We start from the raw sequence: 14890 nt of genomic DNA, 5'->3' as shown, positions 1-14890 counted from the left end.
AAAACAATCATAGAAGATACTCCCTCATAATTACTCTACTTAAAATTCTTTTTCATGGTAGAAATAAGCATGTCTATATCTCATCTCTTCTTTGTGCTTTCAAGGTATTTTTATTGTGGTAAAGATTTCTGAGCACATATTTGACTTTCAAGTAACATTTAGTTACTTAGAGAGACATCTTTGACCTGAATGATATCTATTTTCCAAGTGTCTTACAAGTACTAATTAGAAATTTAATATTATTTCCATTTTAATTCTTGAACATAGAAATATATTATGAAAATGATTTTTGCCAGTCCCACAATAAGAAAGTGTCAGGCTAGAAACAAAGAAGGAGCATAGTGTTCTATATAGCTTTCAAAAGCTGATAGGAAAGAGATTGAGATTCTAGTCTCCCTCTTCTTGCTCCCAAACTTTGCGGATTATTAGTTTCATGAAATTTGACAAGGTAATTATATCTCTCTGGGCTCAGTTGCCTCATCTATAAAGTGGAGATAATAATATCTGTCCTGCTTGAAGATCCAGATGATCTCTGGTTTTTGTCCCTATTAAGTGCTTTTTACTGGCCACCAGATGCAGATTACTCCAGAGGAGAAAGTGAGAGTGGTCACTTGGCACCAGACCCTTTGCTCAAATCCAATCTATGTGTGTGTAAGAAGAGCATCATCTCTCTTATGTCATAGTCTTCTTCAAGAATGAAGGACAAACAATAACAACCCATTAGATGTGATTTTGTCAGTTTAGAAACCTGAGCCATGGATGAGGTTTGCAAACCAAACCATTTATAATATAAATCCTAGAGTATTGTCTCTCTAAACCCTTGAGAGGGAATGCCTGGGGGGGTGGGTATAGAAGTGAAGAAGAGAAAACCTCTGTTTTTTTTTTAGGTTTTTTGCAAGGCAAACTGGGTTAAGTGGCTTGCCCAAGGCCACACAGCTAGGTAATTATTAAGTGTCTGAGACCGGATTTGAACCCAGGTACTCCTGACTCCAGGGCCGGTACTTTATCCACTATGCCAACTAGTTGCTCCTGAGAAAACCTCTGTTAACCACCCCTTTGTATTTCCCTCCCCTTAACCAATGGAAAATCTTGTAACCTTTGTAGGATTGGAAGATCTGAAGTAGTAGTATTCCAATAGAGGTAGCTGGAGAACACACAATTTACCTGAGTACACCAAGACAGCTTCGGGACTTTATAAAGATGCTGTCTAGTAGAACCCAGCAAAAGACTGTAACTGGAGGGAATATTATAAAGACTCTAGGAAGAGAGAAAAGGATTGCTGTGGAAGCAGGAACTGTAAGTTACCCTTCTGCCACATGTGCACCCTAAGTTTGAGATCATCTTCCCCTGGACCATTGGTACTTTGGGGAGAGTATATTTTAGGGGGATGATTTTGCTATACTTCCTTCGGTCTTCCCATGCCTTCTCAGTGTGTAGGGTATGTTCAGGGAGGACTAGCACCTCTGGTGTAAGGGCTTGTCAGGCCTTTTCAGGACTACTCATTTACTTTTGGTATCCAACTGGCACTCAACTCTTATCCATAGCTGCAAAAAGCTGTAACAAGAGCAGTGACCAAAGTCCACTAAATCATCTAGGAAAACAGGCTAAATCAGATTGAGGGTAATCAAGCTAACAAACCCATCAGTGAATTAATAAGATGTCTATTATAAGTATGTAAAGATAGCCTTAGAAGAATGAGTAGATGAGAATAATTTATTCCAATGGCCATGAAGGTTCCTGAATCAGATGCTGTGCAATACTTTGGGCATGGTCGGACATGAAAGAAGCCAAGGACACTGAATCCCAGGCTGTTTCCAGTCCTTTTGACTTTTATCTTACCACTGGACTTTGATGACTCTGGAAGAATGAAGCTGAAGTTTTCACAACTTTACTTCACTTAAATTGAATTTATTCAGAAGACATCACCCTCTGATGTCAATGGTCCTCTTCTAATTAGCAACAATCTTGCCAGGAATCTTTCCTTTGTGAGAGCCAATTGATATTGGCTCATTAAATGATATTGATTGGTTGATATCATAAATACAATATTATAAATGAATTGCTTCTAATCTAATCAAATGACCTTGCTACTTCAAGTCTTGATTGACATCACTTCCCACAGTCTTTTCCACCTCCTTTTATGTATTATCTTCCTCCATTTGATTGTAAGCTCCTTGAGGGCAGGGATTGATAGTTTTTTTATTATTACTATTATTTGAATCTCCAGTTTATCACATACTAGATGCTACTAGTTATCAGATTAGACTGGATATGGAGTTTTATGAGCAATAGTATTAGAAACCTGGGAGAAGTAATCAGTCATGTTCTGGTTCTGGGACTCTGGAACATCAAGTGGAGTAGGAGCTAAGAATAGTGATCCCAGATATATATATATATATATATATATACATATCTATATCTATATCTATATACATATGTATATATACATATGTATATATATACACATATATGTATATATAACAAAGACAAATAAAAAACTTCAGACAGATTGAAGAGAAAATAGAGCAAATTTTTTTTTCCCTGTTTTGACTTTGTTTAGATGTGTGGTACATTATGTACGATGGTCCTTATTTTTCCATATTTATTTGATTATTTTTGCTGATAGTGATTTACCTTATAATAAATTTCATTTTAAAAGTGAAGTCATTCTATTCTGAGATTTTCCTCCTTTTAAAAATTGACATTTTAAAAATGCATTTTAATATTTGAAAAGCCATGGTATAGATAAGGCATTTTTCCCCCCATTTTGTTAATGAGCACCATGGAATTTAATTTTGTTTCAGTTAACCACCTCTAGCTGTTAGAATGTTAATCTGTTTAAATCCATTCAGCTATACTGGTTTGTGTAAGTCAATCTCCAGGGGCTTGTATAACAAAAAAAGATTCCAGTTAATATGGTTTCCAGAGAATATACATATGACATACATGATTACCATTCATGCATAATGTTATATAAATATACAACTTTATCCATCAATCTATCTCTCTGTCTGTATTTCTAATTGGCAGGGGGGAAATTCCCACAGTTCAGGTTAATCCCAGAAACCCAAGCTAGTTTTCTGGCAACGGTTTCATGTTAATTTCTAAAAAACAAGCAAAAACTTGATTTATCATTGTCTGAGTCAGTGTATAAGAGGAATAAGGGTAGAAAGGGATGATGCAAAAGAGAAAAGACCGTACAATATGTTTACTATGACCCTGAATGATTAGAGTAATTTTCACATAATTTCTTGACACTTCATTGCTCCTGGTTGTTTAGAACATTGTTACTAGGGTGGGGCCTGGTTACCATTTGTGCTGTGTTGGGCCAGGAAACAACTGGTGTGGGAAGGAGGTGCAGATATAGTGTCAGAATCATAAAACTTAGAACAAGTTGAGACCAGTGATGAAGGCAAATGACACCAAAAAGGTCTTTTTTACAAAAAAGTTCTGGGCTTGATATAAAGACTTTTGTTCAAACAACTGCCACAAGTATAATGGACTACCTTGGGACTGCTGTAGCTATATAGGTAAGTGGAGAGGCTGGATAGTCTTGTTAGGGATAACACAGAGAAGATTACTATTCAGGTGTGAGATGGTCAAGATAATCTCTGAATCCTTAAGGTACCAGTCTGGGTTTCTTCCTAACTGCTCTTAATACTGCTGTTATCCCTTCCACATTACTGTGACTTTCCCCATCACAGTTTTGATATATTATGGGTTGGCATAGAAATTAAATCAGAATTCTGAAGTAGTTTTTCAGAAGTTATGTATTCCTGACTGTGGGTCTCTGGCATTTAAATTGCTTCTTTTTGACTGCTTGTAGCCTCCTTTAGCTGATAATTCTGAAATTTGGAGTTTTTATTTTGAGATCTCTTTTTGGGGTGAATGATAGATTCTTTCAAGGATTATTTTACTTTCTTGTTCTAGAAAATTAGAACAGTTTTCCATGATAGTTGACTGAAAAATATTGTCTGGGCTCTTTATCTGATTGAGGCTTTTCATAGACCAATAAATTGTAAATTATCTTTTTCTGAATCTAATTTCCAGGTCAGCCATTTTTCCTGAGAGGTATTTCATATTTTCTTCTATTTTTTCAGGAGCTGCAAATAAAAAGATTATCAATAAATGTTACGCTTTCAAGAACAAAAGGCTATATCTGGTATTGAGTGGTATATAGCTGAGTGTATGAGAATAGTTGAATGTACTCTAGGCAACATGGTGTAATCATTGTGCAGTAGATTCAGAGTCAAGAAAAATATGGACTCAAATCCTAATTCAGACAATTATTAACATCATGACTTTAGACAAGTCATCAATATGTTAGCCTCAATTTCTCCATTTCCAAAATGGAAATCATAATAGCATCAATTCTCAGGAGTGTTAAAAGGAACAAATAAGATAACATGTAATGCACTTTACAAATCTTTAGACATACACTAAACAAATGTTATTACTCTATATTTACCTAGATTGAACTCCTGCTTTTTCTCTCATTGATTTTTCCACTTCTTTATCAAATACTATTGTGAAAGTTGTCATTTTCCCACCTCTTATATCATTTAATTAACATGATTTTTTCCCTTCTACTTTTAATCCAGACATCAGAGGTAGAATGAGGTGCAGGATTCTATGCACTTGTCCTACTTCATCTAAGTCTAAATCTTTTGAAAGGGGAAGGAATAGTCTGAGGATTAGCATTATTTTGATCACCTTGTGAGACTAAAAAGCAAGAAACAAATGAAGAAGGAAGAAGAGAAGAAAGACAAGAGAGATCTATTTTTTAGTAGAGAAAAATTCTACACAATTTTCAGATGTGATTATTACTAAATACAAACTACAAAGTTTAGTTTGATCTTCAAGCAAGTTGGGAATGGAAAAGTTAATCTGGGAATTTTAATGAAACAAATGATTTTAATATTTTTGCCACTGTCCCATCTGAGATGCTAATGAATGACAAAAATAATACTGGAATTCCTATCTTCTTTGTGACATATACATATACATATACATATATATATATATATATATATATATATATATATATATATATATATATATATATATATATGGAGCCCTTCAGCATGAACTTTAAAGTAATTTGACTCTGTAGTGTCATCTAAAATATCTAATTGTGAAAGTAATTGTTTATATGTTGTGCCCTAAGTCTTGATGATAATATGGTAGATAAACAGTGAACATTGTATGAGCTCAAGAATAATAGATTAGAGAGGACTTGGAGATTCATGAGGATAGTAAGTCACCAACTCCACCAAGGCAACATAGATAGAGGGAATGTATTAGAAGATGTTGAGATGCCTGATATGAAAAGTTGATCCATAAATTAAATCTGGCTGCTTTATCTTTCCTGTCAATGAAACTAGCCTATGGGAGCTTTTTGAGAAATCTTTGTGGATAAAAAAGGGAATAATACTCAAAAGTTCTAATAGCAACAATTATCATAATAAGAGCTAGCATTTAAAAGTTTTGCAAATCTCTTTACAAATATTATCTTATTCGATCCTCATAATAACCCTGGGAGGTGGGTGTTATTAATATTTGTATTTTACAGATGAAGATACTGAGGGAGACAGAAATTACTGACTTCCTCAGGTTCACATAGCTAGTAAGTGTCTTCTGTCTCTGGGGCTGGTGAACTATCCACTGCACACCTAGCTGTCCCTAGTTAATATTTTAATGAGAAAAAGTATAACATACAACATAAAGTGAATTCAGGGCTTCCTGATTCTAGCTCCTACTCTACCAAACTTGCCTATTCCTCCCAAGAACAAATGTTTTTCCACCAAAAGTCCAAAGTTCACCAAAGATTAAGATATGCATGAAGAAGGACCTAATGTATTTTTCCAGATATGAAAAATTGTAAAACACATAACAGTTTTTGAACAATAACTTTGGGGTCTGATTCAAGACATAACCCTTGATAGATATAATAGAGGCTTTTATATTCCTCAGCTCCCAATAATGCCAGGAAGAGCTCTATAGTCAAACTGAGAATCTTCATTCAATAGAACATAGCATTCTCCAGATAAGTATGTCCTTACAATCCCCTGATCAATCAATAGCCATTCATTTTTTTTAAGGTTTTTGCAAGGCACATGGGGTTAAGTGGCTTGCCCAAGGCCACACAGCTAGGTAATTATTAAGTGTCTGAGATCAGATTTGAACCCAGGTACTCCTGACTCCAAGCCGGTGCTTTATCCACTGTGCCACCTAGCCGCCCCATATAGCCATTCATTTTTAAGAATCATTCCAGAAATAAGATGGTTCACAGGACCAAGATTTTAATGGCTGAGAGATAGCATGTTCCCACAGTTCAAAAGGGACATTGTCAATTGCCCTCACCTTTAGCTAGTAAAAATGTTTTATTTTATTAAGTTTTTAGCATAACCAGTAAAAAACAAATTTCATCATTGGCGATATTATCCCATTGGCCAAGTTACAACATAGACAAAGTGATTTTATATTCAAGGAAAATAAGTGCTATGTATATTTATTTTGCCTCTGCATTATGGAGAGAAGGTTATAAACCCAGATTAAAATCTACTTCTTGTTTCTTCCTTAAGGATATGATTTCTCTCTCATCACATTCAATTTGGATCAATATACAGCATGGAAACAATGTAAAGATTGACAAAATTACCTTCTGCGGGGGGGGGAGTAAGATTAGGGGAAAAATTGTAAAACTCAAAATAAATAAAATCTTTAAAAGATCAAAGAAATGAAAAAAACCCATTTCTTTTTGAACTTAGTGAGATTTAAATTAGAGCAAAAAATTCCAAAGAGTAAGAAAAGGGCAAGGGAAAAGCTAAAAAAAATCAGTTTGCATTCTTATGAGACCATATTCTAAAAATCTGTAAGAAGTGAGAAAGTGGGTCATATGACCAAGGATGAACAAAAACCACTAGGAATGATGTCAGGAAGGTTAAAATTCAGATTATATGGAGTCTTGTGAGGACACCTTGGTGAAAAATTTAGAACAAAAAGGACTTTTTAAATTTAAGGCAATGGGGTTAAGTGAGTTACCCAAGGTCACACAACTAGGCAATTATTAAATGTCTGAGGCTGGATTTGAACTCAGGTGGTCCTGACTTTAGGGTCAGTGCTCTATCCACTGTGCCACCTAGCTGCCCCCAGGATTTTTTTTTTTTTTTTTTTTTTTTTTAGTTTTTGCAAGGCAAATGGGGTTAAGTGGTTGCCCAAGGCCACACAGCTAGGTAATTATTAAGTGTCTGAGGTTGGATTTGAACTCAGGTAGTCCTGACTGCAGGGCCTGTGCTCTAGCCACTGCGCCACCTAGCTGCCCCCCCCAAGTTAATATTTTAATGAGAAGTATAACATACAACATAAAGCGAATTTTAACTCAAGACAGGTGAGGAGTTATTTGGGAATTCCTAGTTATTTTGCAAAAATTCAAGTTTCCAAGATTAGATCCAATTTTATGCCAAAGAACCAAGGGAAACTTCAGAAGTCATTTCAGGGCCCAGTGTCAATAACTGTGAAGAAATCATAGAAAATGAGAGAAATTCCCATTTTTCACTATATTCTGAAATCTACAAGTTACTCAGATTGATATTAATCTCTGACAAAATCCCATTTGTAGACAACAAGAAAAGAATATAGGAGTTCAAACTTAAACTCATTTGCTTCTTTGGAGATAGGATTATTAGGTTAGTAGCTCAGAGGACTGCAGCTGATGTCTCAGCAAAGGACTAGATACAATTTTTTCATAATTTTTTTATGCATAAAAGGATGATGGCAAAGTGGACTGTATGATAATAATAATCATTATTATTATAATGAATAGTATTTCTGTAGAGCTTTAAACTTTACAAAACATTCTCTCCTTACAGTTCCCCTGTAAACTAAGCAATGAAAACATTATCTCATTTTTAGAGGTCAGGAAACTGAGGTACAATGATAATACTGTTAGGTGGATTTACATCTGGCTAAACAATCCTACTTAAAGGATGATGATTAATTTATCTTTGTCAAAATGTATCATTGTAGGGGTGGCTAGGTGATGAAGTGGATAGAGCACCGGCCCTGGAGTCAGGAGGACCTGAGTTCAAATCCGACCTCAAGCACTTAATAATTACCTAGCTGTGTGGCCTTGAGCAAGCCACTTAACCCCATTGTCTTGCAAAAAAAAAAATCTAAAAAAAAGTATCATTGCATTTTATTTTATTTTATTTTATATTGTTAAATGTTTCCTGTTTTAATCTGGTCCATGGCACACTTGGGAGTATTGTGGGCTCAGTTGCCACATTGAAGTCCATAATACTATATATTTCAGATCTTTCAGACATGACTCTAGTACATGGATTCTTAACTTTATCTGTGTGTGTTATAGACATCTTTGGAAGTCTGGCAAACTTTATGGATTCCTTCTCAGAATAGTATTTTTAAATGCATAAAATAAGATATGTAGGATTACACAGGGAACCAATTCCTTTGAAATAGTTATATAAAAAAAAGTGTTTTTTTAAAAAACAAGTTCATAGACCCCAGATCAAGAACTGCCCTTGGGACTGGGGAGAAACACTAGAACTCTTCCTTAGATATTTTAAGGAAGGTTGAATCGGATTGATGTCTTCATATATTATTTCATTGGTCTTCGCTCTAGGATCTCAAACCAGAGTTGAGGACAATACACTTATGAGAAAAGTTACATCATAGGTGCTCCACCAGCTACCTTCCCAGTATGTCACTACACCAGTGGAACATACATAACACAAATAAAGGGGGAAAACTGTAGGTATTTATATGTACACACTTAAATTTTCCATTGTGTACCCCCTTACCTGTTAAACCTCTCAGTTTTAACAGAAAATACCTTCAAACAATAGTTTTAACAACTATTCAAAAACGGTTGTTTTTCAAACAACAGTCTGATACAGCAGCAAAAATAATCTCAAGTGAAATAAGCCCCTGTACTTTGGTAAGAATGTGAACCTTGTCTTCACCCTTCTGCCTTCACCACCACAGCTACTTAGTTTTGTATTTCTTTATCATACTAACAGTCACTAGGATTGCTTGACATTTTCTTTCATTCCTTAGACTAAGACACAAAGGACATGCCTTTTACATTTAGAGATGACACAACACTAGAAGAAATCACTATGATGATTGATGACAGAAACAAAAACTAATGACCTCAACAGGATGGAATGCAGGATTGAAACCAGAAAGATTAAATTTAACAAGGTTAATTCTTAAGTCCTATACATGAATTAAAAAAAAACACAACACAATTACCCTAATACAAAGTGGGGAATACCTTGTTTGATAGATGGAGAGCAAAGTTAGGTGTAATATGGATAAGATCAGAGGAAAAGTAAAAAATCAGAGGGGAAATTTTTATAGATAGTTTCTCTGTTAAAGATCTCATATTCCAAGTACATAAAGAACATTGTCAAATCTATAAGAATGTGAGTCATTCCCCAATTGGTAAATGGTCAAATGATATGAACTGGAAATTTCCTAATGAAGAAATCAAAACAATTTATAGTCATATGAAATATCTTTTCTGAAAGTAGTTTGTATGAAAAATATTTAAAGGTTTTTGTTGGCAGTGGAATCAATATGATTCCACAATCTGATAGAGCTGCTAGGAAAAAGCTAATATACATTTAAGTTTCATTAATATTGTGCCAAAACCACAGGAAATAGTCATGGTTTCTTAGAAATATATCCTGATCAGATCACATTTGGAGTATCAATTTCACTTCTGGGCATGACATTTTTTGAAAGAGACACTATTGGTAAACTATCACTAAAGGTGGATTGTTGATGAAAAAAACTGGAAAATATATTATAGGAAGAGGAATGATTGAAAGTACTTTGACTACTTAGCCAAGAGAAGGGAAGAATTGAAAACTGTCTTCAAATACTAGCTGTAGTGAAGGAGAATAAAAAAAAGTACATACATAACAACAATCACACATACACATATAAAACATGAGCATATATACATATTCATAGAAATGCACACACTACACATATATGTACACATAACTATACATATAATACCACATGTCCACATAATTATGTGTATGTCCATTCATGTACACACATATATGTATATGCTATCTATTTGTATGCATGTGTGTGTATTAGAAGCAATAAATAGAAACTGTAAAGGTTAAATAACTTGCCCAGGATCACTCAGCTATTAGTTATCTGAAGTCATATTTGAACTCAAGTCTTCTAGACTACAGGTCCAGTGCTCTAGTCACCTTGTCCATTAGCTGATTGTCCCTTGTCAGGGACCATGAATTTGCCTTTATATTCCCATAACTTAGCACAGTGTCTGGCACATTGTTGTTACTTAATAATTGCATGTTGACTGAGAGCATACTATTGAGTTATGTACAATAAGATAAAGTTCCTGACCCTACAGTCCACCTACACACTGAAAAGAAAAACACCCCCCAGAACAAATAAAATGATTTATTAACTCTAATCTACTCCACTATGGTTCCTCTCACTAAAGGACTTTCTTTCCCCACTGAACACTCACTAAACAGTCACCTGGGAAACTCAACTTATGGGCTATCAGGTACAGGTCTCCACTCTTTCTCCCGAATACCTGGTCCTGATTGATCCAGATAATAACCCTAATGCAATAACCCTATACAAGCCTACACTAAAGAAATTTCCCAGGTTTTACTAGTTTGGGGTGCCTTATTCCACCTGTGTTGTCAGTGAATTTCTCCTACTTCTACCCTCCCTGATGCCCTTTTTTACTTTATTTTCTCTTAGTAAAACTTGCCTATTTCCCTTTCTTTCTACAAGCTCACATCTTGTGCTGTTGTCTCAGTCATGCTATTTTTCTCCTCAGAAGCATCAGCTCCTGAATAGAGAATATACAGAGGTAAAGGTTGAGGCATGAACTTCATTTTCTAGAGACAGGACTTTTCCCCATTCTCCCCAAAACCAGAAATGAGACGTGGCAAATAAGAGACTGCCACTTTTCTTCATTCCTTAGAATCCAGAACCTCAAACTGAATTGGAATATTGAAATCAAAATAATCCTGGTCACTTTCCCCTAGATGTTTAGTCTCCTCTTGAAGAGTATAAATTCCTTCCTGTTTTTGTTTTTTGTGCTTAGCCATTATAAATCCTTAATAAATGATTTATCATACATTCATTCAATTAGGAAAATATAAAGGAATGTGGCTTCCTACAATACACACATTTAATATTTTAAATGCCACAAAGCATATATCAACCAAACCCCTTAACATTATCAGAGAATTGTTCAAGGAGTAGGAAATCTGAGGAATTTCCCTTTTTTCTTTGAAAGGTCTACAACTTTATCTGCATTATATATGTTTACTATCATTATATATATTATATGTGTGCGTGTGTATCTTTTATGCTTCTTTTCCTGCATATTTCTTGATATTTAATGTTCTGCAAATGACTCATGCCCACTTTGAGTTCTCCATCTGTCTTCAGAAGAAGAATACTAAAACTGATATGCCTTTGCTTCAAGAGAAAACCTTTCATTTAAAGTACTACATAATTTGTCAACTACTCTTTAGCTCATTCTTTTTAACCTCTTTGATTCTAGTTCATTATCTGTCTGTAGAGTCTATCCAAGATCAAGTCCTGAAGGACAACTCTCCAGGTTGTCTATGTGACTGCCTATCAAAATCTAGATGAGGTATTCTTCATGAGAGGTAACTGTTCATCTGTGAAAAGTGTATCCAAGGTAAAGGAGTAGACTGGAGAAACCCGCATTTTTCTTCTTTTTCCTAATTCCTTTTTCTCTTCCTTTTCCTAATACCAGAAGGGTAGGGTTTGCTTAGGGAGACATTGGGTTAACCTGTAGAAACTGAACTGAACTTGCTCAAACTTAGGGAGTCTGAGTTAAGGGAGGTGCAGCAGGAAGCCTTCCAAAAAGACCTGGATATCTTAACTAAAGCATGGGAAACCTTAACTCTGCATATATATGCCAAAGGTAGAGAATGGTGATGATATACATTGACAAAGCCACTGCTACCCGTGCCATAGGCAAAACTGCAAGTCAGGCAATGTTTATCTTTGGCATCTTTCCATCTCTCTCTTTCTGAACTCTTGGTTTCCTTTTCCTTGTTTCCCAGGTTCTCTTTGCCTTCATGTTATCAAGTTTCCAATTTCACAGAAACCTATCCAACAGGGCTCTTTCTTCTACACTACACAAAATTTTCACCTCCTGAGAAAGATTGTAGTTCAATAAACTCTTGACAGTTAAGTAGTAAAATTTATAGAGGACTAGATCTAAAGTCAAGAAACCCTGAATTTAAATTCCACCCCAGACATACTAGCTGTGTGACCCTGGGTAAGTCATTTAATCTGTTTGTCACAGTTTCCATATCTGTACCTCCAAAATTAGTTATAAAGGTAAAATGAGATGATATTCACAAAGTGCTTTGCAAAAATTAAATGCTGTGTAAACACTAGATTTTCTTGTAATCTAATTATTTTGTTAGAGGGATTTAAACTATTGCAAAATGTCAAGATTCCCTCATCCTTTGGGACTCTAAGGACTCTCTGGCACAGAAATAATACCTGGCCCAATTGAGTTTTCTATCTATGCCAGGGAGGAAAAAAAATAAAAAAAACACTGTATTAAAAGAGTCAAACTTTATAGGGGAATTTATGACTTTCTTAGGTTTACCTAGACTTTCCAAAGAGACTGTTCAATCTAATTCATACCCTATATGAATTATTCTCCTAAGAGTGATTCAGCTATTTTTGGCTCCACAGTTAGCCCAAATTTTGTCTCACGACTTCATATGTAATGTTGTATTTCATTACCAAAGAAGACCATGACATCAGGGAAGTATTGCCATGTGAAGCAGATGAATTGGATTTGAGTGAAGGGGGGGCCCCAGTTAAGTCACCAGCCTCACTTTCTCCTCTAGAGTCATCTGGGTCCAATGACCACATATGATTCAGGACAACTGGAGATGACCCTGAATGTGAGACAGTCAGGGCTAAGTGACTTGCCCAAGATCACACAGCTAGTAAATGTCTAGGGCTGGATTTGAACTCTGATGCTCCTGATTTCAAAACCAGTGCTCTATCCACAGCACCATCTAGTTGCTCCACTACTTCTAAGCTTAAGTATTGACTCAGAACAATAAGCACACCCATCCCTATCCTATCTCTACTCCAGCCACTGTGGTGGGAAATTTGATCCTGGACCCAAATCTATCTTCCCAAACCACTAATTCTTCTCAGTTTCCTACTAACTTATTCCTGGTTCCTTAATAACCAACTGCTTCTTCTGCTTTCCTAGAGCCTAAAGGTGTTGCCATGCCCATCAGCTGCAAATGTCTTCTGGAATTAGCAGCAAGAAGAACAGCAGGACCAGAACCCCAGGAGGAGGTTCAATTTTCCTGGGTTCTCATGATTCCATGCATGGTATTATTATTAGCCAGGACTTTTTTTTTTAATTTAGAAAGATTTTATTTATTTTGAATTTTACAAATTCCCCCCTAATCTTGCTTTCCTCCCCCCACCCCCACAGACGGCAGTTTGTTAGTCTTTACATTTTTTCCATGCTATACATTGATCTTAGTTAAATGTGATGAGAGAGAAATCATATCCTTAAGGAAGAAAAATAAAGTATAAGAGATAGTAAAATTACATAATAAGATAACTTTTAAAAATAAAAGGCAATAGGGCAGCTAGGTGGCATAGTGGATAAAGCACTGGCCCTGGAGTCAGGAGTACCTGAGTTCAAATCCAGTCTCAGACACTTAATAATTACCTAGCTGTGTGGCCTTGGGCAAGCCACTTAACCCCATTTGCCTTGCAAAAACCTAAAAAAAAAAAATAAAAGGCAATAAATAGTCTTTGGTCTTTATTTAAACTTCACAATTCTTTCTCTGGATATAGATGGTATTCTTCATCGCAGAAACCCTCAAATTGTGCCTGATTGTTGCACTGATGGAACGAGCAAGTCCATTAAGGTTGATCATCATCCTTATGTTGCTGTCAGAGTATACAATATTCTTCTGCTCCTCCTCATCTTGCTCAACATCAGTTCATGAAAATCCTTCCATAGTCATCACTTTTTTAAAATTTATTTTTATTAAAGACATTATTTGAGTTTTACAATTTTACCCCAATCTTACTTCCCTCCCCCCATCCCCCCCACTGAAAGCAATCTGTCTGTCTTTACTTTGTTTCCCTGTTGTACCTTGATCCAAATTGAGTATGTTGAGAGAGAAATCATATCCTTAAGGAAGAGACAAAAAATCTAAGAAATAACAAGATCCAACAATAAGATTTCTGTTTTTTTTCTAAATTAAAGGGAATAGTCCTTGAACTTTGTTCAAGCTCCACAGCTCTTTATGTGGATACAGATGATACTGTCCTTTGCAGACAAATTGTCCCTGGTTGTTGCACTGATGGAATGATCGAGTCCATCAAGGTTGATCATCACCCACATATCTCTGTTAGGGTGTACAGTGTTTTTCTGGTTCTGCTCATCTCACTCAGCATCAGTTCATGCAAATCCCTCCAGGCTTCCCTGAATTCCTGTCCCTCCTGGTTTCTAATAGAACAATAGTGATCCATGACATACATATACCACAGTTTGCTAAGCCATTCCCCAATTGAAGGACATTTACTTGATTTCCAATTCTTTGCCACCACAAACAGGGATGCTATAAATATTTTTGTACAAGTGATATTTGTACCCTTTTTCATCATCTCTTCAGTGTATAGACCCAGTAGTGGTATTGCTGGATCAAAGGGTATGCTCATTTTTGTTGCCCTTTGGGCGTAGTTCCGAATTTCTCTCCAGAAGGGTTGGATGAGTTCACAGCTCCACCAACAGTGGATTTCCCACAACCCTTCCAACAATGATCAT

At 35.7% G+C, this 14890-nt stretch overlaps 1 protein-coding gene across 2 annotated transcripts in view; it reads left to right on the top strand.

Moving 5' to 3' along the window:
* The first annotated feature begins 3333 nt into the window (after positions 1–3333).
* The window catches only part of NSUN7 (NOP2/Sun RNA methyltransferase family member 7), a 258982-nt gene continuing 247425 nt past the window's right edge, over positions 3334–14890 (top strand). For both annotated transcript variants that reach the window (XM_074229565.1, XM_074229563.1), the window contains exon 1: positions 3334–3530. The gene's annotated coding sequence lies outside the window, so the exon portion shown is untranslated. The remainder of the gene's footprint in view (positions 3531–14890) is intronic.

This window comes from Macrotis lagotis, chromosome 3 (assembly GCF_037893015.1).
Source record: "Macrotis lagotis isolate mMagLag1 chromosome 3, bilby.v1.9.chrom.fasta, whole genome shotgun sequence".
NCBI lineage: Eukaryota > Metazoa > Chordata > Mammalia > Peramelemorphia > Peramelidae > Macrotis > Macrotis lagotis.
Note: the sequence above shows the minus strand (reverse complement) of the source record. Positions and strands in the feature narration are given on the sequence as shown.